Source organism: Bombina bombina, chromosome 3 (genome assembly GCF_027579735.1).
Source record: "Bombina bombina isolate aBomBom1 chromosome 3, aBomBom1.pri, whole genome shotgun sequence".
In the NCBI taxonomy this organism is placed as follows: domain Eukaryota; kingdom Metazoa; phylum Chordata; class Amphibia; order Anura; family Bombinatoridae; genus Bombina; species Bombina bombina.
The window spans coordinates 1,093,713,894-1,093,740,890 of NC_069501.1; positions in this window are offsets into that span (position 1 = coordinate 1,093,713,894).

The window sequence follows — 26,997 nt, forward strand, 5'->3', positions numbered from 1 at the left end:
TCCCACCCCCATTCCCTTAACCACCCTAATTACTGAAAATATATAATTAGTTCAATTCATGTTTTGGTCACTATGATTTATTGACTATCATTTCGAGGAACGAAAATGGATGTTTATAACTTATGTTCACACCTTCTGTAAAAACATTATTATTTAGATATATATACCCATGTGCAAGGATAAGCAAGGTGTCCTTCACTAAAAGTTTTTACCTTAGAAAATGTCCGCCACAGCCTTGGCTCGTGCCTATCCCTGCACATGGGTCAATTTCTATTGGATGTGAGAAACCTTGATTTACATCTTCAAAGTGAATATCACTATATGTACCCTTCATACACAACTATGTGATGTGGTTTAGAGAACATGAATATGTCATAAACATGATGATATTTCCTTTTCTGGGCCATTTCCACACAGGCCTTATTATATTTTTCAAAAATATTAGTGTACTAAAACACCCCTCACATGGATGTGGATGACAATTATATGGTAAATAACAGAGGACAAGATTTAGGATGAAATATAACAATATTTTTTTTTTTAGGCTTCTTAGATGAGGGGGCTGAGGGGCCTGGAGTGGGTCTCCTGCCTCTCCTGGGTTGTGTGGATTCAGAGGATTCTGCAGGAGTGCTGGCCACAGATGAGAGGCTGGAGGCAATGTCCTGCTGGTGTGTGAAATGCTCCACCAACACACCCAACAGTTGGTTTTGTTGCCGCCATCTGTTGTCACTCTGATTCTGCATGTCCGAAATAACTCTCAGCATCTGAGATTGGTTCTGGACGATACCACTTAAAGATGCTGCCATGTGCCGTTGCAGCTCAATGGAACGCTGTAGTAAAGTCTGTTGGCTCCTATAAAACCTGCGTTGGTCTCTCTGCATTCTCTCACAGGTTGATGTGAGCCTCTCGCAGGTTGATGTTTGCCTCCTCAATGTATTCGTCGCCCATGGCGGAAGTCAAAGGATCTATAGGCTCTTCCCCAGCAGGGACTCTAGGCGCAGGTTCACCTCTAGCTGCTGTTTCGACTTGAACATCCTTAGCTGCTGGTGCTGCCGGAGGGATCACAACTGGTGCTGCCGGAGGGATCACAGGCGATGCTGCCTGAAGGATCACAGGCGGTGCTGCCTGAGGGATGATGACAGGTGAATGCTGCCTGAGGGATGATGACAGGCGGTGCTGCCTGAGGGATGATGACAGGCGGTGCTGCCTGAGGGATCACAGCTGGTGCTGCCTGAGGGATGATGACAGCTCTATGCTCCTCCTCAGATGCTGGAGCTCTTCCAAGCGAAGCAGATGGTGGAGATCTCCGGATGGACTGGTAGTCCCATTGCCGGCTGGTGTGCACCCACTCAGCCTGGTGGTATAATCCCTGACTGGCCTGATATTGGTGGGGGAGGGGGATAAAGCCCCTTCGGGGCTGACTTGGCTCCCCCTCCAAGCCAAAGGAATAGTCCTCCGGCCAGGGCTCCTGCCAGGTATCATCTTGCAATGCTGGTGGCATGAGATCTGGATTGTCAACAGAGGCACTCCAACCCAGCTCACGCCTGGGAGCATACTCTTGCTGGACTCTCTGGACCGGTGGTTGAGGTGGAGATATTCTTTGTGGCGGTGGTGGAGGTGGTTGCACCCTGGTGACTGGAGGTTCTGTGGAGGAGTCAAATGATGAGAGGGATTAGTACAGTCAGATATATATCCATGTGGGCATACAATGTACATGCTAGGGCCTATACACATTGTCATGTCAAACTCTATAACATGCATGTGCACATTGAGATTTGTGATATGAGGGTTTTTAATATGCAAAGTATACATGTATGTGTTTCATACAATAGTTCTGTGTACATGTCAGTGATGGAGAAAATGTGTTCTTTAAGTGACACTATGGTTGTGATGACTATAGTGTCCATTTACTGAAAACTCTACATGTGGCTTGTGGCCTGTGTTACTCTAAGACATGTTAGTATTTCACTATTCCACCTCATATCATGAATTTCAATGTGTTAAGTAGCATTAAATGGACATTAAACCCATTTTTATTCTTTCATGATTCAGCTAGAGCATGCAATTTTAAACAACTTCCATTACCTAATTTGCTTCATTCTCTTGATATTCTTCGCTGAAAAGCATATCTAGATAGGCTCAGAAGCTGCTGATTGGTGGCTGCACATCAATGCCTCGTGTGATTGCCTCACCCATGTGCATTGATATTTAATAAACAAAGAATAACAAAATAATTAAGGAAATTAGATAATAGAAGTAAATTGGGATGTTGTTTAAAACTGTATTTTCTATCTGAATAATGAAATAAAAAGATTTGGTTTAATGTCCCTTTAATGTGAAATCTAATTGAGGATGTTTTTGTTAGTAGGCCAAATACCATGCTCCTCATTCTGTACATGAATGTGTGATATTATAGGATGTTATATCTCAAATACATATAATACTGGTGTGTGGGATGTTACTCACCAGCATGCTGCGCTGATGTTGCAATCCCTGAGTCACGAGCCCCTGGAAGTCCACGGACTGCTGTGACGCTCAGGGACCTACGAATGAGCTCCTGCCACTCGTTATATTCTGCCTCCTGGTGAGGCCCACCTCCTGTTGCCCTCTGGGACATTGCTTCTTGGCCCATCTTCTCCTTGACTCTCCTCTTGCAATCGTTCCACCTTTTCTTTAGGCCATCCACAGTCCTCCTCTGCTGGGACACACCATTACCTGCCTCCTCCACCTTCAGCCAGGCATCTTTACTCCTACGGGCAACTCCTTTGCCCTTCTCTTGGCCAAAGAGGGCAGTATGGTTCTCCAGGACGACCTGGACTAGAGCGAAGTTTTCAGCAAAGGAGAAGTTGGGGCACCTCATACGCTCCTCGTCCTGGGCCGCCTGGCTCCCTCCCTGGGATGTCCCTAGTGTGAGTTCCTCCCTATCCTCTCCCTCCTCCCCCCTTCTATCCCCATGTGCACCCTCTTTCCCTCTTCTACTGAGTGTGCCTGGCCTTGGGGCAACCCCACTCCCATCCTCCCTTCTAAGTCTCCCTCTCCCCACCCCACTGACTCCCTGACGGGGACCCTGCTGCTCTTCCTGACCATAATCCTCTCCCTGCAACTCCCCTTCCCTCCTCCCCCCTGCCCTAGCTCTCCCTGACATCCTCACACTACACACACTCACACACTCACACTCACTGCCACTTCAATCATACACAATCACAACCAAACACTCAGCCTTTCACACTGTAAAAGATAAATAAAATGTGTAAGGTGTTATAAAAAAAAATGTTGAGTTTTGTTGGTAAAGACCCGCGTAGCTAACGCTGCTTTTTTCCCAACGCACCCTTAAGACAACACTGGTTGTCTGAGGGGCTGCGTTAGGCTCAAAAAAGGGTGTTTTGAGCCTAACTTAGCTCCACTTCAACCCTCAATACCAGCGTTGCTTACGGTAGCGGTAAGCAGCTAAAACGTTCTTGTGCACGATATCCCCATAGGAAACAATAGGGCAGTTTGGTCTGAAAAAAAACACCTGCAAAAAAGCAGCGTTCAGCTCCTAACGCAGCCCCATTGTTTCCTATAGGGAAACACTCTCTAAGTCTGCACCTAACACCCTAACATGAACCCAAGTCTAAACACCCCTAACCTTACACGTATTAACCCCTAATCTGCTGCCCCCCCTATCGCTGACACCTGCATTATATTATTAACCCCTAATCTGCTGATCCGGACACTGCCGCAACCTACGTTATCCCTATGAACCCCAAATCTGCTGCCCCTAACATTGCCAACCCCTATATTTATTAACCCCTAATCTGCCCCCCCAACGTTGCCGCTACCTTACCTACACTTATTAACCCCTAATCTGCCGACCGGACCTCGCCGCCACTATAATAAATGTATTAACCCCTAAACCGCCACACTCACGCCTCGCAAACACTAGAATAAATAGTATTAACCCCTAATCTGCCCTCCATAACATCGCTGCCACACACCTACAATTATTAACCCCTAATCTCCCGCCCGCAACGTCGCCGCAACTATAATAAAGTTATTAACCCCTAAACCTAACTCTAACCCTAACACCCCCCTAACATAAATATAATTTAAATGAAACAAAATAATATTCCTAAAATTAATTAAATTAATCCTATTTAAAACTAAATACTTAACTAAAAATTAAACCCTAATATAGCTACAATATAAATAATAATTACATTGTAGCTATTTTAGGATTTATATTTATTTTACAGGCAACTTTGTATTTATTTTAACTAGATACAATAGCTATTAAATAGTTAATAAATATTTAATAGCTACCTAGTTAAAATAATTATAAAATTACCTGTAAAATAAATACTAACCTAAGTTACAAATACACCTAACACTACACTATCATTAAATTAATTACACCTAATCTAATCCCCCTAATAAAATAAAAAAGCCCCCCAAAATAATATAAAGCCCTACCCTATACTAAATTACAAATAGCCCTTAAAAGGGCCTTTTGTGAGGCATTGCCCCAAAGTAATCAGCTCTTTTACCTGAAAAGAAAAATACAATACCCCCCAACATTACAACCCACCACCCACACACCCCTACTCTAACCCACCCAAACCCCCTTAAATAAACTTATCGCTAACCCCCTGAAGATCATCCTACCTTGAGTCGTCTTCACCCAGCCGAGCCGAATTCTTCATCCAAGGTGCGCAGAGGAGGTCCTTGATCCGGTAGAAGTCTTCATCCAAGCGGCTAAGAAGAGGTCCTCCATCCGTTAGAAGTGTTCATCCAGGTGGCATCTTCAATCTTCATCCATCCGGAACGGAGCCATCTTCAATGGAGCTGACGCGGAGCCATCCTCTTCAACCGACGGACTAACGACGAATGAAGGTTCCTTTAAGAGGCGTCATCCAAGATGGCGTCCCTTCAATTCCGATTGGCTGATAGAATTCTATCAGCCAATCGGAATTAAGGTAGAAAAAATCTGATTGGCTGATGCAATCAGCCAATCAGATTGAAGTTCAATTCGATTGTCTGATCCAATCAGCCAATCGTATTGAACTCGCATTCTATTGGCTGATCGGAACAGCAACTACCTTAATTCCGATTGGGTGATAGAATTCTATCAGCCAATCGGAATTGAAGGGATGCCATCTTGGATGACGTCCCTTAAAGGAACCTTCAAGAATTCTATCAGCCAATCGGAATTGAAGGGATGCCATCTTGGCTGACGTCCCTTAAAGGAACCTTCATTCGTCGTTAGTCCGTCGGTTGAAGAGGACGGCTCCGCGTCGGCTCCGTTGAAGATGGCTCCGCTCCGCTCCAGATGGATGAAGATTGAAGACGCCGCCTGGATAAACACTTCTACTGGATGGAGGACCTCTTCTTAGCCGCTTGGATGAAGACTTCTACTGGATCAAGGACCTCCTCTGCGCACCTTGGATGAAGAATTCGGCTCGGCTGGGTGAAGACGACTTAAGGTAGGATGATCTTCAGGGGGTTAGCGATAAGTTTATTTAAGGGGGTTTGGGTGGGTTAGAGTAGGGGTGTATGGGTGGTGGGTTGTAATGTTGGGGGGTATTGTATTTTTCTTTTCAGGTAAAAGAGCTGATTACTTTGGGGCAATGCCCCGCAAAATGCCCTTTTAAGGGCTGGTAAAAGAGCTGATTACTTTTGTATTTTAGAATAGGGTATGGAATATTTTATTTTGGGGGGATTTTTTATTTTATTAGGGGGCTTAGATTAGGTGTAATTAGTTTAAACTGCTTGTAATTCTTTTTTATTTTTTGTAATTTAGTGTTTGTTTTTTTTGTATTATAGTATAGTTTATTTTATTGTATTTTATTTTAGCTAATTGTATGTCATTTATTTAATTAATATAATGATAGTGTAGTGTTAGGTGTATTTGTAACTTAGGTTAGGATTTATTTTACAGGTAATTTTGTAATTATTTTAACTAGGTAGATATTAAATAGTTATTAACTATTTAATAGCTATTGTATCTAGTTAAATTAAATACAAAGTTGCTTGTAAAATAAATATAAATCCTAAAATAGCTGCAATGTAATTATTATTTATATTGTAGCTATATAGGTAAGTATTTAGTTTTAAATAGGATTAATTTAGTTAATTTTAGGAATATTATTTTGTTTCATTTAAATTATATTTATTTTAGGGGGGTGTTAGGGTTAGAGTTAGATTTAGGGGTTAATAACTTTATTATAGTAGCAGCGACGTTGCGGGCGGGAGATTAAGGGTTAATAATTGTAGGTAGGTGTCGGCGATGTTAGGGAGGGCAGATAATACTATTTATTCTAGTGTTTGCGAGGCGTGAGTGCGGCGGTTTAGGGGTTAATACATTTATTATAGTGGCGGCAAGGTCCGGTCGGCAGATTAGGGGTTAATAAGTGTAGGTAAGGTAGCGGCGACGTTGGGGGGGCAGATTAGGGGTTAATAAATATAATATAGGGGTTGGCAATGTTAGGGGCAGCAGATTTGGGGTTTATAGGTATAATGTAGGTTGCGGCGGTGTCCGGTCGGCAGATTAGGGGTTACATTTTTTTTTATAGTGGCCGCGATGTGGGGGGGCCTCGGTTTAGGGGTACATAGGTAGTTTATGGGTGTTAGTGTACTTTAGAGCACAGTAGTTAAGAGCTTTATATTCCGGCATTAGCCCATAAAGCTCTTAACTACTGACTTTTTTTTGCGGCTGGAGTCTTGTCGGTAGAGGGTCTAACACTCACTTCTCCCAAGACTCCAAATACCGGCATTAGGCAGATCCCATTGAAAAGGTAGGATACGCAATTGGCGTAAAGGGATCTGTGGGAGCCTGGAATTGCGGTAGGGAAGTGAGCATTAGACCCTTTCCTGGCTGACTCTAAATACCAGCGGGCAGCCAAAAGCAGCGTTAGGACCCCTTAACGCTGCTTTTGACGGCTAACGCAAAACTCTAAATCTAGCCGTATGTGTCTTGATTGTGGTTATTTAGATCATCTCATCAGAAATAGTAGTATTGCAACTTAAGTTGGTAAATTTCGGTGACAGAGGAGAATTCTCAAGCACAAAGGCAACAATTCAAAACTTTCTTGGTTTAAATTTTATTTAATTAACCAAATTGTATAGATTATATACATATAAATACATTGTGCATGAGTATTTATAAAACAATAATTATTAAGAATGTGGTGGAAGTCTGTGTGAGTTCACACTTTTTTTTAAATTTAAATTGAACAATGTATATATTTATTATACTAGACCAGGGGTCGCCAACCTTTTGGACTTTAGGGCCCACTAAACTCACAATTTTGAATCCCGTAGACCACTAACAGGAATTTTTTGGTGCAAACCTCTTTAAGATACTGTATATATATATATATATATATATATATATATATATACACAGTATATATATATATACATATATATATACACACACACACACATATATACACACATACTGTACATAACTAGTATAACCATAGCTAAGTTTACATTATGTATATATATTTACACATTTTTAAGAATTATTTTTTGGAATTAACTAATTGAATGACAGAACTGAGAGAATAATTCCAAATGACAGATGATGGGTGAGTGCCAACTTTTGAGCTGGAAACATAGAGGCAGAAAGTGGGAGAAAAAGAATTATGTTTAAAAGGACCACAAGACTTCCAAGTTACCTCCCCAGTTAGGAATTATTCAATACTACTTATGATCATAGACAGACATTGGAGTCATAAATTAAGTTTATATCTGAAAGCTCTCAATATGGATGTGAGCTAACCACGACTGATGTTACCGGCAATTACTATAATACTGGTGGGATATGACTGATCTGCTGGATGGCAATTACTGGAATTCAGATGGAATGGCTTTGTGTGCAGGAAAATTATTTGAATGAAAAATAATTAATATTTAATTTAAAAAAAGAAGATAGAGGGAAGACAAACAGTGATGTAAGTCCATCTGAAGGAATTAGGAAAACTACTAAAAAGAAGCAGATATAGGGAAGAAAATAAATGAAATATAAGAGAGAATTTTTGTTTTTAAGATAATCTTTTTGTATACACTTTAATTCCACTATTTCAAGCCAAGACTATACCAACCTATACTGGCTTTAGAATGGAGGCGACAGGATTTGACACCAGCAGAGGAGATGAATTCCTGCTTGATGGTGTCAAGGACCACCAACATCTTCTCGTGGATTACATCACTTTATTTTGAATGTTTTTTATATGTATATTTAAAGGGATAGTTTACAACTTCATTATTTTTAATTCTTATCTTATATTAACCTTCAAACAGCCTCCTGCACACCTTTCTATATCTTTGAAGACGAACGCTAAAACTTTTTTTTAAATTTTATTATTGTTTATGAACAGTTTGAAAATAATGTCATGTTCCACACACTGTTGACATCAGAATTTTGGATGCATGTGGCATCCAATAAATAAAGGCTCACTAGTTGGATTATACAGACTGTCAATGCTATCCAGCAGAGTGCCTACATGCAGCCCAAATCATGATGTCACAAGTGTGCTTAACTTTGCAGACATTTTAAACTGGTCATAAACATTATGAAATCTAATAAAGAAATTTAAAAATCAATGCAAAATGATATATAAAGTATTTCAGGATAATATTTTGTAAGACATTACGATGACTATGGTGTACACTGTCCCTTTAATCACAAATACATATTATGTTGCAAAAGAAGAATTACTTATAAATAAGACATAAAGAATAGCTGGTGCATACAAATATATTTGTTTATTGAAATAAAATAAAAAATAATGATGACATAACAAATAATTTAAAACTTAAAATAACTCTTTTAAATTTTACAATCAACATATTAATAACACAAGTCATTATATAACTATAAGTTCTTAATGAGTAACAAATCAAAGTGTTTGTTGTCTCTAGATATTTTTCTTCTAAAGTGAAAAATAAAAGATTATTGAAAAATCAAAACTAATACACAAAATATTATCAAATAATACTATATAAATAATTGATTTCTATTGAAATTAAAAAATCAATCAATCTTGATTGTCCACAATTAAAATCAAATATGTATTATCAACAAAAGTGTGTTAGTTCTTTCAAGTATAATACTGTATCAAATTTTGCAATACCAGTATTGATAATAAATCATGATTCACAATTTTTGAACACCAAATCGTGACGCATGCTTCCCAATGAGTAATTTTTTTTCCGGTCTTGGTGTAGAAGCTATGGCCTAGATTTAGAGTTTGGCGGTAGCCGTCAAAACCAGTGTTAGAGGCTCCTAATGCTGGTTTTTACCGCCCACTGGTATTTGGAGTCAGTCAGGAAAGGGTCTAACGCTCACTTTGCAGCCACGACTTTTCCATACCGCAGATCCCCTTACGCCAATTGCGTATCCTATCTTTTCAATGGGATCTTTCTAACGCCGGTATTTAGAGTCTTGGCTGAAGTGAGCGTTAGAAATCTAACGACAAAACTCCAGCTGCAGAAAAAAGTCAGTAGTTAAGAGCTTTCTGGGCTAACGCCGGTTTATAAAGCTCTTAACTACTGTGCTCTAATGTACACTAACACCCACAAACTACCTATGTACCCCTAAACCTGAGGCCCCCCCACATCGCCGCCACTCTATTAAAATTTTTTAACCCCTAATCTGCCGCTCCGTACACCGCCGCCACCTACGTTATCCCTATGTACCCCTAATCTGCTGCCCCTAATACCGCCGACACCTACATAATATTTATTAACCCCTAATCTGCCGCCCCCAACATCGCCGTCACCTACCTACACTTATTAACCCCTAATCTGCCGACCGCACCGCACCGCTACTATAATAAATGTATTAACCCCTAATCCGCCTCACTCCCGCCTCAATAACCCTATAATAAATAGTATTAACCCCTAATCTGCCCTCCCTAACATCGCCAACACTTAACTTCAAGCATTAACCCCTAATCTGCCGACCGGAGTTCACCGCTACTCTAATAAATTTTTTATCCCCTAAAGCTAATTCTAACCCTAACCCTAACACCCCCCTAAGTTAAATATAATTTTTATCTAACAAAATAAATTAACTCTTATTAAATAAATTATTCCTATTTAAAGCTAAATACTTACCTGTAAAATAAACCCTAATATAGCTACAATATAAATAATAATAATATTGTAGCTATTTTAGGATTAATATTTATTTTACAGGCAACTTTGTATTTATTTTAACCAGGTACAATAGCTATTAAATAGTTAATAACTATTTAATAGCTACCTAGTTAAAATAATTACAAAATTGCCTGTAAAATAAATCCTAACCTAAGTTACAATTAAACCTAACACTACACTATCAATAAATTAATTAAATAAAATACCTACAATTATCTACAATTAAACCTAACACTATACTATCAATAAATTAATTAAATACAATACCTACAAATAAATACAATTAAATAAACTAACTAAAGTACAAAAATAAAAAAGAACTAAGTTACAAAAAATAAAAAAATATTTACAAACATTAGAAAAATATTACAACAATTTTAAACTAATTACACCTACTCTAAGCCCCCTAATAAAATAAAAAAATGCCCTACCCTATTCTAAAATTAAAATAGAAAAGCTCTTTTACCTTACCAGCCCTGAAAAGGGCCCTTTGCGGGGCATGCCCCAAAGAATTCAGCTCTTTTGCCTGTAAAAAAAAACCATACAATACCCCCCCCAACATTACAACCCACCACCCACATACCCCTAATCTAACCCAAACCCCCCTTAAATAAACCTAACACTAAGCCCCTGAAGATCTCCCTACCTTGTCTTCACCACGCCAGGTTCACCGATCGATCCAGAAGAGCTCCTCCGATGTCTTGATCCAATCCCAAGGGGGGGGGGCTGAAGATGCCCATGATCCGACTGAAGTCTTCATCCAAGCGGGAGCTGAAGAGGTCCATGATCGGGCTGAAGTCTTCATCCAAGCGGGAGCTGAAGAGGTCCATGATCGGGCTGAAGTCTTCTATCAAGCGGCATCTTCAATCTTCTTTCTTCCGGATCCATGTTCATCCCGCCGACGCGGAACATCCATCTTCACTGACGACTTCCCGACGAATGACGGTTCCTTTAAGGGACGTCATCCAGATGGCGTCCCTCGAATTCCGATTGGCTGATAGGATTCTATCAGCCAATCGGAATTAAGGTAAGAAAATTGAATCAGAATCAAGTTCAATCCGATTGGCTGATCCGATCAGCCAATCAGATTGAGCTCGCATTAAAGGAACCGTCATTCGTTGGGAAGTCGTCGGTGAAGATGGATGTTCCGCATCGGCGGGATGAACATGGATCCGGAAGAAAGAAGATTGAAAATGCCGCTTGATAGAAGACTTCAGCTGGATCATGGACCTCTTCAGCTCCCGCTTGGATGAAGACTTCAGCCGGATCATGGACATCTTCAGCCCCCGCTTGGGCTTGGATCAAGACATCAGAGGCTCTTCTGGATCGATCGGTGAACCCGGCGTGGTGAAGACAAGGTAGGAAGATCTTCAGGGGCTTAGTGTTAGGTTTATTTAAGGGGGGTTTGGGTTAGATTAGGGTTATGTGGGTGGTGGGTTGTAATGTTGGGGGGGGGTATTGTATGTTTTTTTTTACAGGCAAAAGAGCTGAATTCTTTGGGGCATGCCCCGCAAAGGGCCCTTTTCAGGGCTGGTAAGGTAAAAGAGCTTTTCTATTTTAATTTTAGAATAGGGTAGGGCATTTTTTTATTTTGGGGGTATTTCTTATTTTATTAGGGGGCTTAGAGTAGGTGTAATTAGTTTAACATTGTTGTAATATTTTTCTAATGTTTGTAAATATTTTTTTATTTTTTGTAACTTAGTTCTTTTTTATTTTTTGTACTTTAGTTAGTTTATTTCATTGTATTTATTTGTAGGTATTGTATTTAATTAATTTATTGATAGTGTAGTGTTAGGTTTAATTGTAGATAATTGTAGGTATTTAATTTAATTTATTTATTGATAGTGTAGTGTTTAATTGTAACTTAGGTTAGGATTTATTTTACAGGTAATTTTTTAATTATTTTAACTAGTTAACTATTAAATAGTTATTAACTATTTAATAGCTATTGTACCTGGTTAAAATAATTACAAAGTTGCCTGCAAAATAAATATTAATCCTAAAATAGCTACAATATAATTATAATTTATATTGTAGCTATATTAGGGTTTATTTTACAGGTAAGTATTTAGCTTTAAATAGGAATAATTTATTTAATAAGAGTTAATTTATTTCGTTAGATTTAAATTATATTTAATTTAGGGGGGGTGTTAGTGTTAGGGTTAGACTTAGCTTTAGGGGTTAATACATTTATTAGAGTAGCGGTGAGATCCGGTCGGTAGATTAGGGGTTAATTATTGTAGGTAGGTGGAGGCGACGTTGGGGGCGGCAGATTAGGGGTTAATAAATATAATATAGGGGTCGGCGGTGTTAGGGGCAGCAGATTAGGGGTACATAGGGATAACGTAGGTTGCAGCGGTGTACGGAGAGGCAGATTAGGGGTTAATAATAATATGCAGGGGTCAGCAATAGCGGGGGCAGCAGATTAGGGGTTAATAAGAGTAAGGTTAGGGGTGTTTAGACTCGGGGTACATGTTAGGGTGTTAGGTGCAGACTTAGGAAGTGTTTCCCCATAGGAAACAATGGGGCTGCGTTAGGAGCTTAACGCTGCTTTTTTGCAGGTGTTAGGTTTTTTTTCAGCTCAAACAGTCCCATTGTTTTCTATGGGGGAATCGTGCACAAGCACTTTTTTGAAGCTGGCCGCGTCCGTAAGCAACCCTGGTATTTAGAGTTGCAGTGGCGGTAAATATGCTCTACGCTCCCTTTTTTGGAGCCTAACGCAGCCTTTCTGTGAACTCTAAATACCAGTGGTATTTAAAAGGTGCGGGGGAAAAAAGGCATGCGTAGCTAACGCACCCCTTTGGCCGCAGAACTCTAAATCTAACCGTATGTTTGCAGGCAATAAATCATTTTTGGTTTCCCAGGAATGAGTTGTGTTTCCTTCCACTAGGTTCAATACTTCAATATTCATTTGGTATATGTGAGATGTCCATATCCTCATATACTGGTTGAACCATCCACTTCTTTTTGCTTTTTGGGAAATATGTAAGAAATTTTAATTCTCCATAACTGGTGCTAGTTGGTGTTTGGTTCCTCACTTTAGGTTGAACCCTATTCGAATTATGGTTGCTTGCTAGTGCAGTGAGTTTTGTATGAGCATCCATCTTGAAATGTATCCTTTTTTTGGACAATACTTCAAGACAAAGCTATGGAAGACTTCAAGCTTTCAAGTAAGGCAAAACAAGCTGAGGTGATGTAAATCTTATAGCATTTGGTTGTTGCATATGATTTTTTCTATTTCATGAAATGCTTCAGATTGTTTGGGAAGCCATTTTCTCTTTCTCTCTTGATCAGACTGCAATTGATCATGTTTACAAATATTTTTAATTCCATTGTCGATCCATGAGTGGATATTTAGAACATGATAAAGGCAAGACTTCCATACCTTTTCCATCAATTCAATATCACCCTTACATGAAAAACTGCATGACCATAGGTGATTTGCAATTGACTGAACCCATTTTGATAGTTCTTTAAATGTTTTTTTCTTGCTGACACTATGAATTTTTTTTCAGGCTTTTTGTATAGTGCCAAATATCATACTGATGGGGGATGTTGTTATACTCTTCATGGATTATCTTTCTTATACTTACATGCCTGTCTGTGGCAACCACCAGTGTCAGTACATCATCATTGAGAAGCCTTTGGCCTCCAATGCTATAGTTACCTATATAGGTTACCTCAGACACTTGAACTATCTGAATATCTAAAAAAAAATTAAATTTGTCCTCCATTATAGTATATACACAATATTTGGCTGAAAATGTAGGGCTGTCACATTGTTCATCTCCGGTGACAGTGATAGACGTCCCTCGGAAATAGTTGATATTTTTGGAATGTTCTTCTTTCCTAAAATTGTCAACAGTTGGAATTTTTTTAGGTAATTGTAAAGTGTTTGATTAAAAAAAGGTATTTCAAAACATTTGAAGAAATCTTTAATCTTCTCAAATTGATTTCCTGCAAAAAGTATTGACGAACATGCAAGAATATTGCCTACTGGTTTTCTGCCGATAGTGGGTTGACTACGCCATAGTTTTGAATTGTGACGATCTTCACACTCACCACTGACAATTAACATAGTGCTGATGAGTCTTTTTTGTATAGATATCATCGGAGCATCACAGTTATTATGGAATCTGCATGGTATTCATTTTAGTATTTCATCCAGGCACTTTTCAAAAACAAGCGGCTAGATTACGAGTTGTGCGTTAGGCTTTAAAAGCAGCGTTGGCCGGTCCCAATGCTGCTTTTTAATGCCCGCTGGTATTACGAGACTTGAAGGTACAGGTATACTGCTCACTTTTTTGGCCAGACTTGGAAATACCGCAAATCCACTTACGTAAATTGCGTATCCTCTTTTTTCAATGGGACATGCATAGGGCCGGTATTACGAGTCTGACAAAAAGTGAGCGGTAGACCCTCTACTGTCAACACTGGTACCACATTTTAAAGTCAGTAGTTAAGAGTTTTACACTACAATGCCGTAGCTTAAAACTCTTAACTAAAGTGCTAAAAAGTACACTAACACCCATAAACTACCTATTGACCGCTAAACTGAGGCCCTCCCACATCACAAACACTAAAATAAATTTTTTAACCCCCAATCTGCTGAACCGGACATCGCCGCCACTATAATAAATATATTATATTTATTATATTATAAACCCCTAAACGGCTGGACTCCCGCCTTGCAAACATTAGTTAAATATTATTAACCCCTAATCTGCCGACCCTAACATCGCCGACACCTACCTACATTTATTAACCCCTAATCTGCCACCCCCAAAGTCACCGCCACTATACTAAAGTTATTAACCCCTAAATCTAAGTCTAACCCTAACCCTAACCCCCCTAACTTAAATATAATTTAAATAAATCTAAATAAAATTCCTATAATTAACTAAATTATTCCTATTTAAAACTAAATACTTACCTGTAAAATAAACCCTAAGTTAGCTACAATATAACTAATAGTTACATTGTATCTAGCTTAGGGTTAGGCTGACCATATGTCCCGTTTTGAAAGGGACAGTACCGTTATTTTATGTTTTTTCCCCTGTCCCGTCGTTCCTTTATTAATAGTCATTTTGTCCCGTTTTGAGGGTTATCAGACCATGCGGGCAGCGCAAGTGTAATTTTTTATTGCACACACACCACTTAAAAAAAATTTTTAACTCCCCACCGGCGGGGAGGGCAGTTTTTTAAAAAACTATTTTTTTTTTAACTGCTGCCGGGTTGGGGTTGGGTGGCCATGCCCACATGATCCACAGCATGCAGTTTTCATGCAGTCTTAGCAGTCTATGCCGCCCACGCTCTTCAAAATTAGGGACGTGTCATTGATGGATGTGATCTAATGGAGGGAACCTTCGTCTTTGGAATGGTTATTGGATAAGTAATTTTATTTCCCTTAACTAGGCTTACCATAATTTTTAGAGGTGAAACTGGGACCACCTGGTGCGGTGTGTGGCAATTACCGGTCCTTTTAAAGTAGTAGCTTTTATGTGTGTAATGTTTTGTGGATACTCTACCCTTCCTCAGTCAACCAAGTGAATCACACAGTTTAAATAGACCATAACACCACCCCCTAGTGAAAAAGGCACCATTACGTTGTCATGGCAAATAAATCATTAATCTAAATCTCAGATTCTAAATAATGCCAAACATCAAGCATACGGTTACCCTTAGTCTCGCTGAGAGATGGACCGCTTAGTAGCCTGGATCCCTATTGCTAAAGAGGGGAGAAGCTGCTTTCCATAGTATTCTAGAATAATCTCCCTTAGCTGCAGTACAGCTAGGATACCCTTCTGCCCACAAAAACGAGTCAACGCTGCGATTGAGGGTCAAACAAGAACTCAGGACTGGGATGCCCAGCCTGCTTTTTATTAAGGTTACATGCACACAGGGCACTCCCAGGGGGAGAGGGGGGGAAGCACAAAATCCCCCATCACACATTTAGATAGAAAGCACTGTCCTTTGACAGGCCACAATAGGATTACAGTACTTAAGATAACAAGTTTACAAGTTCATCTTATCAATTAGCAGTCTGGCTCCAGAGGTGATTAGACAATGGGATTGGTTATCCCTAAACTTAGAGCTGAGGCCAGCAAATGTGTATTTAGGCAATAGTTTATAAAAGCTGAAAAAAAAGAGTTAACTCTTTATGAAATGATACTTGTTACGGTTTTCTTGGAGCCCTTCTTAGGCGCTGGCTTGCTGGTTCAGGCATTGCTGCTGGGAAATAAGCTCTTCACAACAAAATAACTAATGCTTCTGTAACAATTATCACTTTCATAATTATCAATTTCACAATTTAATATCTGCAGTGTAATATGTGTTTTATGTGTCTAATTAAGGAACAGAGCCAAATACTGATAAGGCATAAATACAACATTGAATGAAATAAGTAAAAAAGAAACACGTACCAGCTAAAGCTGTTTAAGAGGCTACTCTATACCATAATGCAGGAAGATTATAGCCAAAATGCTATCCTGCATGAAGTAAAGCAAGATCCAGGCCAAAAATCCTGCCTGTCTGTACTTCCTAGTCATACCCATATGATTCCCCTAAAGGTGTATTACCGGCAATGACACCAGGGGTCGGGGGGGGGGGGGTTAAATTCTTAGAAAAATAAACCAAGTAGTACTACAAAATTAAAATAAAACCTATGCTGCTCACTCAGCCTGTATTACTAAATGTAAACTTTGAAGGACACGAAAGTTAAGCTAAGCAGGGCTGTATGTAACAAAGTATCAGCATCCAACTATGCTGGAGAGCCACAGTTCAGTCATTTTGAATAATGTGTCTGGGTTTCAGGTGGTCTGAAACCCGGACACATGATTTGAAACCTAGAGGTGGCAACCCTACTGGGACAGAATGAACAACTGGGTGGGACACTGGGACAGCACCTCTAAACCGGGACAATCCCAGTAAAAGTTGGACTTCTGGTAAGCCTACCCTTAACAACAGTTTTAATAAAAAACATGTTATAGGGTGTCTTTATAAGTCAGAACATTTGTGCTTTATTTTTATATAAATTTGCCAATTTTCTGTGTGTATCAAATTTAAAGTAAAAATTATTTCATATATATGATACATCAGCCCATGGAGTGTGAGAAGTTTATTATATGCTGTTGAAAGACCAAAATTTGCTGTGTAAATTTGTTTTATCAGACAAATATTCATGGTACAATCATGATGAAATACAGTCCCCCTCTAGCTCTACGTCAACCTAAAACATTTTGTATGAGTTCTTCTGTCACTGAAGGATAATTGCTGGCTCAATAGTTTAAATTCATGTCATAAAAGTTAACTTTTGTTAAAATCTTCCTTTTTTTCATATAATTAAAGAATATTAACCCCGTCCCGTTTTTGACCGCTCAATGTCCCGTTTTTGTCTCAAGGAAATATGGTCAGCCTACTTAGGGTTTATTTTTATTTTACAAGCAAGTTTGTATTTATTTTAACTAGGTAGAATAGTACAAAAATAGTACAAAAAACCCCATTAAATTACAAAAAAATAATAAACAAATTACAAGATTTTTAAACTAATTACACCTAATCTAATCCCCCGGACAAAATAAAATAGCCCCCCCCCCAAAATAAACAAAATAAAAAAAACCTATCCTACACTAAATTACAAATAGCCCTTAAAAGGGCCTTTTGTCGGGTAATCAGCTCTTTTACCTGTAAAAAAAAATAACATATCCCCCCAACATTAAAACCCACTACCCACACAACCAACCCTACTCTAAAACCCACCCAATACCCCCTTAAAAAAACCTAACACTAACCCCTTGAAGATCACCTTACCGGGAGAAGTCTTCATCCAACCGGGTCGAAGTCCTCATCGATGCCGGGAGAAGTCTTCATCCAAGCCAGGCAAAGTGGTCCTCCAGACGGGAAGAGTCTGTCTTCATCCAGATGGCATCTTCTATCTTCATCCATCCGGCGCGTAGCTGGTCCATCTTCAAGACATCCGACGTGGAGCATCCTCTTCTTTCCACGGTGACTGAAGAATGAAGGTACCTTTAAGTGACGTCATCCAAGATGATGTCTCTTCAATTCCGATTGGCTGATAGAATTGTAATAGGATTTTTCCTACCTTAATTCCGATTGGATGTCGGATGTCTTGAAGATGGACCCGCTCCGCGTCGGATGGATGAAGATAGAAGATGCCGTCTGGATGAAGACTTCGGTCCGTCTGGAGGACCACTTCTGCCCATCTGGAGGACCACTTTTGCTGGATTTGTTAAAGACTTCAGTAAGGTGATCTTCAAGGGGTTAGTGTTACGTTTTTAAGGGGGTATTGAATGGGTTTTAGAGTAGGGTTGGTTGTGTGGGTGGTGGATTTTAATGTTGGGGAGGGATTTCTAATTTTTTTTACAGGTAAAAGAGCTGATTACTTTGGGGCAATGCCCCGCAAAAGGCCCTTTTAAGGGCTATTTGTAGTTTAGTGTAGGGTAGGGCTCTTTTATTTTGGGGGGCTTTTTATTTTGTTAGGGGGATTAGATTAGGTGTAATTAGTTTAAAAATCTTGTAATTTGTTTATTATTTTCTGTAATTTAGTGTTTTTTTTTTGTACTTTAGCTAATTTTATTTAATTGTATTTAATTTAGGGAATTAATTTAATTATAGTGTAGTGTTAGGTGTTATTGTAGGGTTAGGTTTTATTTTACAGGTACTTTTGTATTAATTTTAGCTAGGTAGTTAATTAAATAGTTAATAACTATTTAGTAACTATTCTACCTAGTTAAAATAAATACAAAATTGCCTGTAAAATAAAAATAAAACCTAAACTAGATACAATGTAACTATAAGTTTTATTGTAGCTAGCTTAGGGTTTATTTTATAGGTAAGTATTTAGTTTTAAATAGGAATAATTTACGGCTAGATTTAGAGTTTTGCGGCCAAAGGGGTGCGTTAGCTACGCGTGTTTTTTCCCCCCCACACCTTTTAAACAACGCTGGTATTGAGAATTCTCTGAAGGGCTGCTTTAGGCTCCAAAAGGGAGCGTACAGGCATATTTACCGCCACTTCAACTCTCAATACCAGCGTTGCTTACAGACGCGGCCAGCTTCAAAAACGTGCTCGTGCACGATTTCCCTATAGGAAACAATGGGGCAGTTTGAGCTGGAAAAAAACCTAACACCTGCAAAAAAGCAGCGTTCAGCTCCTAATGCAGCCCCATTGTTTCCTATGGGGAAACACTTCCTAAGTCTGCACCTAACACACTAACATGTACCCCAAGTCTAAACACCCCTAACCTTACACTTATTAACCCATAATCTACCGCCCCCGCTATCGCTGACCCCTGCATTATATTATTAACCCCTAATCTGCCGCTCCGTACACCGCCGCAACCTACATTATAGCTATGTACCCCTAATCTGCTGCCCCTAACATCGCCGACCCCTATATTATATTTATTAACCCCTAATCTGCCCCCCCCCCCAACATCGCCACTACCTTACCTACACTTATTAACCCCTAATCTGACAACCGGACCTCACCGATACTATAATAAATGTATTAACCCCTAAAGCTAAGTCTTACCCTAACCCTAACACCCCTCTAAGTTAAATATAATTTAAATCTAACGAAATAAAATAAATCTTATTAAATAAATTAATCCTATTTAAAGCTAAATACTTACCTGTAAAATAAACCCTAATATAGCTACAATATAACGAATAATTATATTGTAGCTATTTTAGGATTTATATTTATTTTACAGGCAACTTTGTATTTATTTTAACCAGGTACAATAGCTATTAAATAGTTAATAACTATTTAATAGCTACCTAGTTAAAATAATTACAAAATTACCTGTAAAACAAATCCTAACCTAAGTTACAATTAAACCTAACACTACACTATCAATAAATTAATTAAATAAACTACCTACAATTATCTACAATTAAATCAACTAAACTAAATTACAAAAAACAATCAGTGTATCACCAACAGATCGGTGCTACCCGGCGTGGTGAAGATATGGTAGGGAGATCTTCAGGGGCTTAGTGTTAGGTTTTTTAAGGGGTGTTTGGGTTAGATTAGGGGTATGTGGGTGGTGGGTTGTAATGTTGGGGGGGGTATTGTATGTTTTTTAAATTCAAAAGAGCTGATTTCTTTGGGGCATGCCCCGCAAAAGGCCCTTTTAAGGGCTGGTAAGGTAAAAGAGCTGTTAACTTTTTATTTTAGAATAGGGTAGGGCATTTTTTTATTTTGGGGGGCTTTGTTATTTTTTTAGGGGGCTTAGAGTAGGTGTAATTAGTTTAAAATTCTTGTAATCTTTTTTATTTTTTTGTAATTTAGTGTTTGTTTGTTTTTGTAATTTAGTGTTTGGTTTAATTGTAACTTAGGTTAGGATTTATTTTACAGGTAATTTTGTAATTATTTTAACTAGGTAGCTATTAAATAGTTATTAACTATTTAATATCTATTGTACCTGGTTAAAATAAATACAAAGTTGCCTGTAAAATAAATATAAATCCTAAAATAGCTACAATATAATTATTCGTTATATTGTAGCTATATTAGGGTTTATTTTACAGCTAAGTATTTAGCTTTAAATAGGATTAATTTATTTAATAAGATTTATTTTATTTCATTAGATTTAAATTATATTTAACTTAGGGGGTGTTAGGGTTAGGGTTAGACTTAGCTTTAGGGGTTAATACATTTATTATAGTAGCGGTGAGGTCCGGTCGGCAGATTAGGAGTTAATACTTGAAGTTAGGTGTCAGCGATGTTAGGGAGGGCAGATTAGGGGTTAATACTATTTATTATAGGGTTTTTGAGGCGGGAGTGAGGCGGTTTAGGGGTTAATACATTTATTATAGTGGCTGCAAGGTCCGGTCGGCGGAATAGGGGTTAATAAGTGTAGGTAGGTAGCGGCGACGTTGGGGGGGGAGATTAGGGGTTAATAAATGTTATGTAGGTGTTGGCGATGTTAGGGGCAGCAGATTAGGGGTACATAGGGATAATGTAGGTTGTGGCGGTGTGCGGTCGGCAGATTAGGGGTTAAAAATGTAATTATAGTGGCGGCGATGTGGGGGGACCTCGGTTTAGGGGTACATAGGTAGTTTATGGGTGTTAGTGTACTTTAGAGCACAGTAGTTAAGAGCTTTATGAACCGGCATTAGCCCAGAAAGCTCTTAACTTCTGACTTTTTTCTGTGGCTGGAGTCTTGTCGGTAGAGGGTCTAATGATCACTTCAGCCAAGACTCTAAATACCAGCGTTAGAAAGATCCCATTGAAAAGACAGGATACGCAATTGGCGTAGGGGGATCTGCGGTATGGAAAAGTCACGGCTGGAAAGTGAGCGTTAGACCCTTTCCTGACTGACTCTAAATACCAGCGGGCGGTAAAAATCAGCGTTAGGATCCCTTAACGCTGGTTTGGATGGCTATCGCAGAACTCCAAATCTAGGCGTTATTTAATTATGGTATTTTATTTAGATTTATTTAAATTATATTTAAGTTAGGGGGGGTTAGGGTTAGACTTAGTTTCAGGGGTTAATATGTTTATTATAGTGGCGGCGATGTTGGGGGTGGCAGATTAGGGGTTAATAAATGTAGGTAGGGGGTGTCGATGTTAGGGACGGCAGATTAGGGGTTAATAATATTTAACTAATGTTTGCGAAGCGGGCGGTAAAAATCAGCGGTAAAAATCAGCGTTAGGATCCCTTAACGCTGGTTTGGACGGCTATCGCAGAACTCCAAATCTAGGCGTTATTTAATTATGGTATTTTATTTAGATTTATTTAAATTATATTTAAGTTAGGGGGGGTTAGGGTTAGACTTAGTTTCAGGGGTTAATATGTTTATTATAGTAGCGGCGACGTTGGGGGCAGCAGATTAGGGGTTATTAAATGTAGGTAGGTGGCGGCGACATTGGGGGCGGCAGATTAGGGGTTAATAAATATAATGTAGGTGTCGGCGATTTTGGGGGCAGCAGATTAGGGGTTCATAAGTATAATGTAGGGGTTAATAAGTGTAAGATTAGGGGTGTTTAGACTTGGGGTTCATGTTAGGGAGTTAGGTGTAGACATAAAATGTATTTCCCCATAGGAATCAATGGGGCTGCGTTAAGGAGCTTTACGCAGCTTTTTGGCAGGTGTTAGACTTTTGTTCAGCCGGCTCTCCACGTTGATTCCTATGGGGAAATTGTGCATGAGCATGTTACACCTGAGACCACTAACATAAGCAGCGCTGATATTGGAGTGCGGTAAGGAGCAAAATTTTGCTCAACGCTCACTTCTTGTCTGGGTTGTAAAAACCTGTAATACCAGCGCTGTAAGTGAGCGGTGAGCATAAACTGCTCCTTAGCACCGCACAGCCTCTAACGCAAAACTCATAATCTAGGTGTATGTGTTTAGTTTCAAAAACTAAGTCATGGTTTGTGACTTCTTCTTGTATTGAATATTCATCTTGAGTTTCCACTGTTGTTTCTGGAATGTAGGTTAGATCTTTTGAACATACTTCTATTTCTTCATCATTTGACATTTCTAAATTTTCTGAATTTGGTTCTATTAAAGTTATGTCATCCGCTTGTTCTACGTGAATAATTGACGTTACTGTATCTGGTATTGACTGTTGCACAAATTGATTTATAACTTCTGAATCATTTACTGTGTTTAACATATCGACTATTATTTTTTCAGTTCCAGAGGCAATCCTGCCTTGAATACTATTGTCTGTCGACATGTCTCCCATAGTCCAGGTGTATTTATCTGATTTCTTGAAGTAATCTCTCGTAGTTGTACTTTTTGAAAGTGATTTAATTATTTTCCTTGTTTGTACACTCAAACTCAATGTTCCGTAAAATGATTGAATGAAGTAGAGTTATCAATCATAACACTATTCTCTGTGTTAGTTGAAGCGTCCGCTTCGGTTACATTGCATTTCTGCCCACAAGGATGACAAATAGGCTGACGCGGTCTATTTTCAATAACAAATGCGGTTGATGTTTATGCTGTTGATTCTGATATTGTTAGTGGTGATACAGTTGCATCCAGTATTGGAGTAGATGATGTAGATGAAAAAGTTGTAATTCTGGAAGGGAAAATGGTTAGTGCTGCATCCGGTTTTAATTTCTTGTTAACTCCATGGCAGTAGTAGCAGTCCGGATGAAAATGTCTAGAACACATACAATACTTAACAGTTTTGTTGGTATGGAATATACATTGTACCATCGATTCAAGTTGTTCCGTAGTGTATCAATTGGTTTGTTGTAGCTAAATCCTAATTTTATCATGAGTTTTGGGAAAAACATGAAAGTTGACATTTGGCTGTGCCCTCCCTCTACGTGTACAGCTGCTGCAGCCAATGATGATGTAGTCTAGCATTCTGTAATGTAATCTGATCCAAGAAAAGAAAAAAAATATTTAAATTAAAATTAATTGAAAAGAAATAACTTTTGATAGCATAATAAAAAATAAAAATGTATAATAAAAATGTAAATGATAATACTAATAAATTATAAAAAAATAGTATATACATATGTCTGTTCATCAAAAAGAAATGATTATTGTTATATATACAACAAAATAAACAAATAAATTAATAATAATTAAATTGTAAATATTCATAATGCTAATATAAGATATTGTATAATATATAAACAAACAAACGGCTAGATTACGAGTTTTGCGTTAGGCTTAAAAAGCAGCAGTAGCCGGTCCTAACGCTGCTTTTTAACACCCACTGGTATTATGAGTCTTGCAGGCTCACCGCTCACTTTTTTTGGCCAGACTTGGAAATACCGCAAATCCACTTACGTAAATTGCATATCCTATTTTTTAATGGGACTTGCATAGCGCCATGACAAAAAGTGAGCAGTAGTCCCTCCCCTGTCAAGACTGGTACCGCATTTTAAAGTCAGTAGTTAAGAGTTTTATGGTACAACGCCGTAGCATAAAACTCATAACTAAAGTGCTAAAAAGTACGCTAACACCCATAAACTACCTATTAACCCCTAAACCGAGGCCCTCCCGCGTCGCAAACACTAAAATAAATTTTTTAACCCCTAATCTGCCTAACCGGACATCGCCACCACTATAATAAACATATTAACCCCTAAACCACCACACTCCCGCCTCGCAAACATTAGTTAAATATTATTAACCCCTAATCTGCCGTCCCTAACATCACCGACACATACCTACATTTATTAACCCCTAATCTGCCGCCCCCAACGTAGCCGCCACTATACTAAAGTTATTAACACCTAAATCTAAGTCTAACCCTAACCCTAACCTCCCCTAACTTAAATATAATTTAAATAAATCAAAATAAAATTACTATCATTAACTAAATAATTCCTATTTAAAACTAAATATTTACCTATAAAATAAACCCTAAGCTAGCTACAATATAACTAATAATTACATTGTAGCTAGCTTAGGGTTTATTTTTATTTTACAGGCAAGTTTGTATTTATTTTAACTAGGTAGAATAGTTACTAAATAGTTATTAACTATTTAATAACTACCTAGCTAAAATAAATACACATACCTAGATTACGAGTTTTGTCGGTAATGCTGTGCAGAGCTAATGCGCAGTTTTCCCTCACCGCTCACCTACAGACAATGCTGGTATTATGGGTTTTTACAAACCCGGCGTTAGCCACAGAAAAGTGAGCGGAGAGCAAAATTTTGCTCCACATCTCACCTCAATACCAGCGCTGCTTACGGTAGCGGTGAGCTGGCAAAATGTGCTCATGCACGATTTCCCATAGGAATCAATGGGGCAGAGCCGGCTGAAAAAAATCCTAACACCTGCAAAAAAGCAGCGTAAAGCTCCTAACGCAGCCCCATTGATTCCTATGGGACTTTTAATGTCTACACCTAACAACCTAACATGAACCCTGAGTCTAAACACCCCTAATCTTACACTTATTAACCCCTAATCTGCTGCCCCCGACATCGCTGCAACCTAATTATAATATTAACCCCTAATCTGCCGCTCAGGACACTGCCGCCACCTACATTATATTTATTAACCCCTAATCTGCTGCCCCCAATGTTGACGCAACCTAAAAACACTTATTAACCCCTAATCTGCCGCCCCAACTAGTGATGTCGTGAATTGTTCGTCGGGCAAATAGTTCCCAGTGAACATAGCATGTTCGCGTTCGCCTCGGCGGGCAAACATATGCAATGTTCGATCCGCCCCTTATTCATCATCATTGAGTAAACTTTGACCCTGTACCTCACAGTCAGAATACACATTACAGCCAATTAGCAGCAGACCCTCCCTCCCAGACCCTCACACATCCTGGACAGCATCCATTTTAGATTAATTTGGAAGCTGCATTCTTAGTGAGAGGAGGGACAGTGTAGCTGCTGCTGATTTAATTGGGAAATCGATAGCTAGGCTAGTGTATTCAGTGTCCACTACAGTCCTGAAGGACTCATCTGATCTCTGCTGTAAGGACAGCACCCCAAAAAGCCCTTTTTAGGGCTAGAACATCAGTCTGCATTTTTTTTTTTCATGTGTAATCTAATTGCAGTTGCCTGCCTGCCAGCGTGTGTGTCAGGCTCACAGCGTATACTGTGCCCACTTGCCCAGTGCCACCACTCATATCTGGTGTAACAGTAGTGTACATTTAAAAAAAAAAAACATTTTTGACAGTGAAATAATAGCAGACAGCTGCCAGTACCCAAGATGGTCGCCAATAAGGCAGATGGGGAGGGCTAGAGAGCTGTTTTGGGGGGGATCAGGGAGGTTGGGGGCTAAGGGGGGATGCTACACCACAGCATATGTAAATATGCTAAAAAAAAATAAAAAAATTAAAAACCTTTTATTTTAGTACTGGCAGACTTTCTGCTAGTACTTAAGATGGCGGAGACAATTGTGGGGTGGGAGAGGGAAGGGAGCTGTTTGGGAGGGATCAGGGGGTCTGATGTGTCAGGTGGGAGGCTGATCTCTACACTAAATCTAAAATTAACCCTGCAAGCTCCCTACAAACTACCTAATTAACCCCTTCACTGCTAGCCATAATACACGTGTGATGCGCAGCAGCATTTAGCAGCCTTCTAATTACCAGAAAGCAACGCCAAAGTCATATATGTCTGCTATTTCTGAACAAAGGGGATCCCAGAGAAGCATTTACAACCATTTGTGCCATAATTGCACAAGCTGAAATAATAATTTCAGTGAGAAACCTAAAATTGCGAAAAAATTTAAGTTTTTTTTTTAAATTTGATCGCATTTGGCGGTGAAATGGTGGCATGAAATATACCAAAATGGGCCATTGTCTACTACACTACACTTAAGCTAAAATTAACTCTACAAGCTCCCTACATGCTCCCTAATTAACCCCTTCACTGCTGGGCATAAAACACGTGTGGTGCACAGTGGCATTTAGCAGCCTTCTAATTACCAAAAAGCAACGCCAAAGCCATATAAGTCTGCTATAATGGCATGTCTGGCACACAGTGTTGGGGCAAGGGTCCATCTGACCACTGATACCTGGTCTGCAAAGCATGGTCTGGGCAGGTATATCACCTACACTGCGCACTGTGAAGCGAGCGTAACCCTTACACGTAACCCTTACACTACCTGATCGATACAACATCATACCTGATGTTTTAAAGCACGTTATTCCAAACAATTTAGGAATGTTAGGTGATTTATGCCCTTTATGGATTAAAACCAGACTCTGCATCAGCTATGTAATTTTCCATGGGAGTTTTGCCATGGATCCCCCTCCGGCATGCCACAGTCCAGGTGTTAGTGCCCTTGCAAAACCTTTACCATCACTATTGTGGCCAGAAAGAGTCCATGTGGGTTTTAAAATTCGCCTGCCTATTGAAGTCTATGGCGGTTTGCCCCGTTTGCCGGTTCG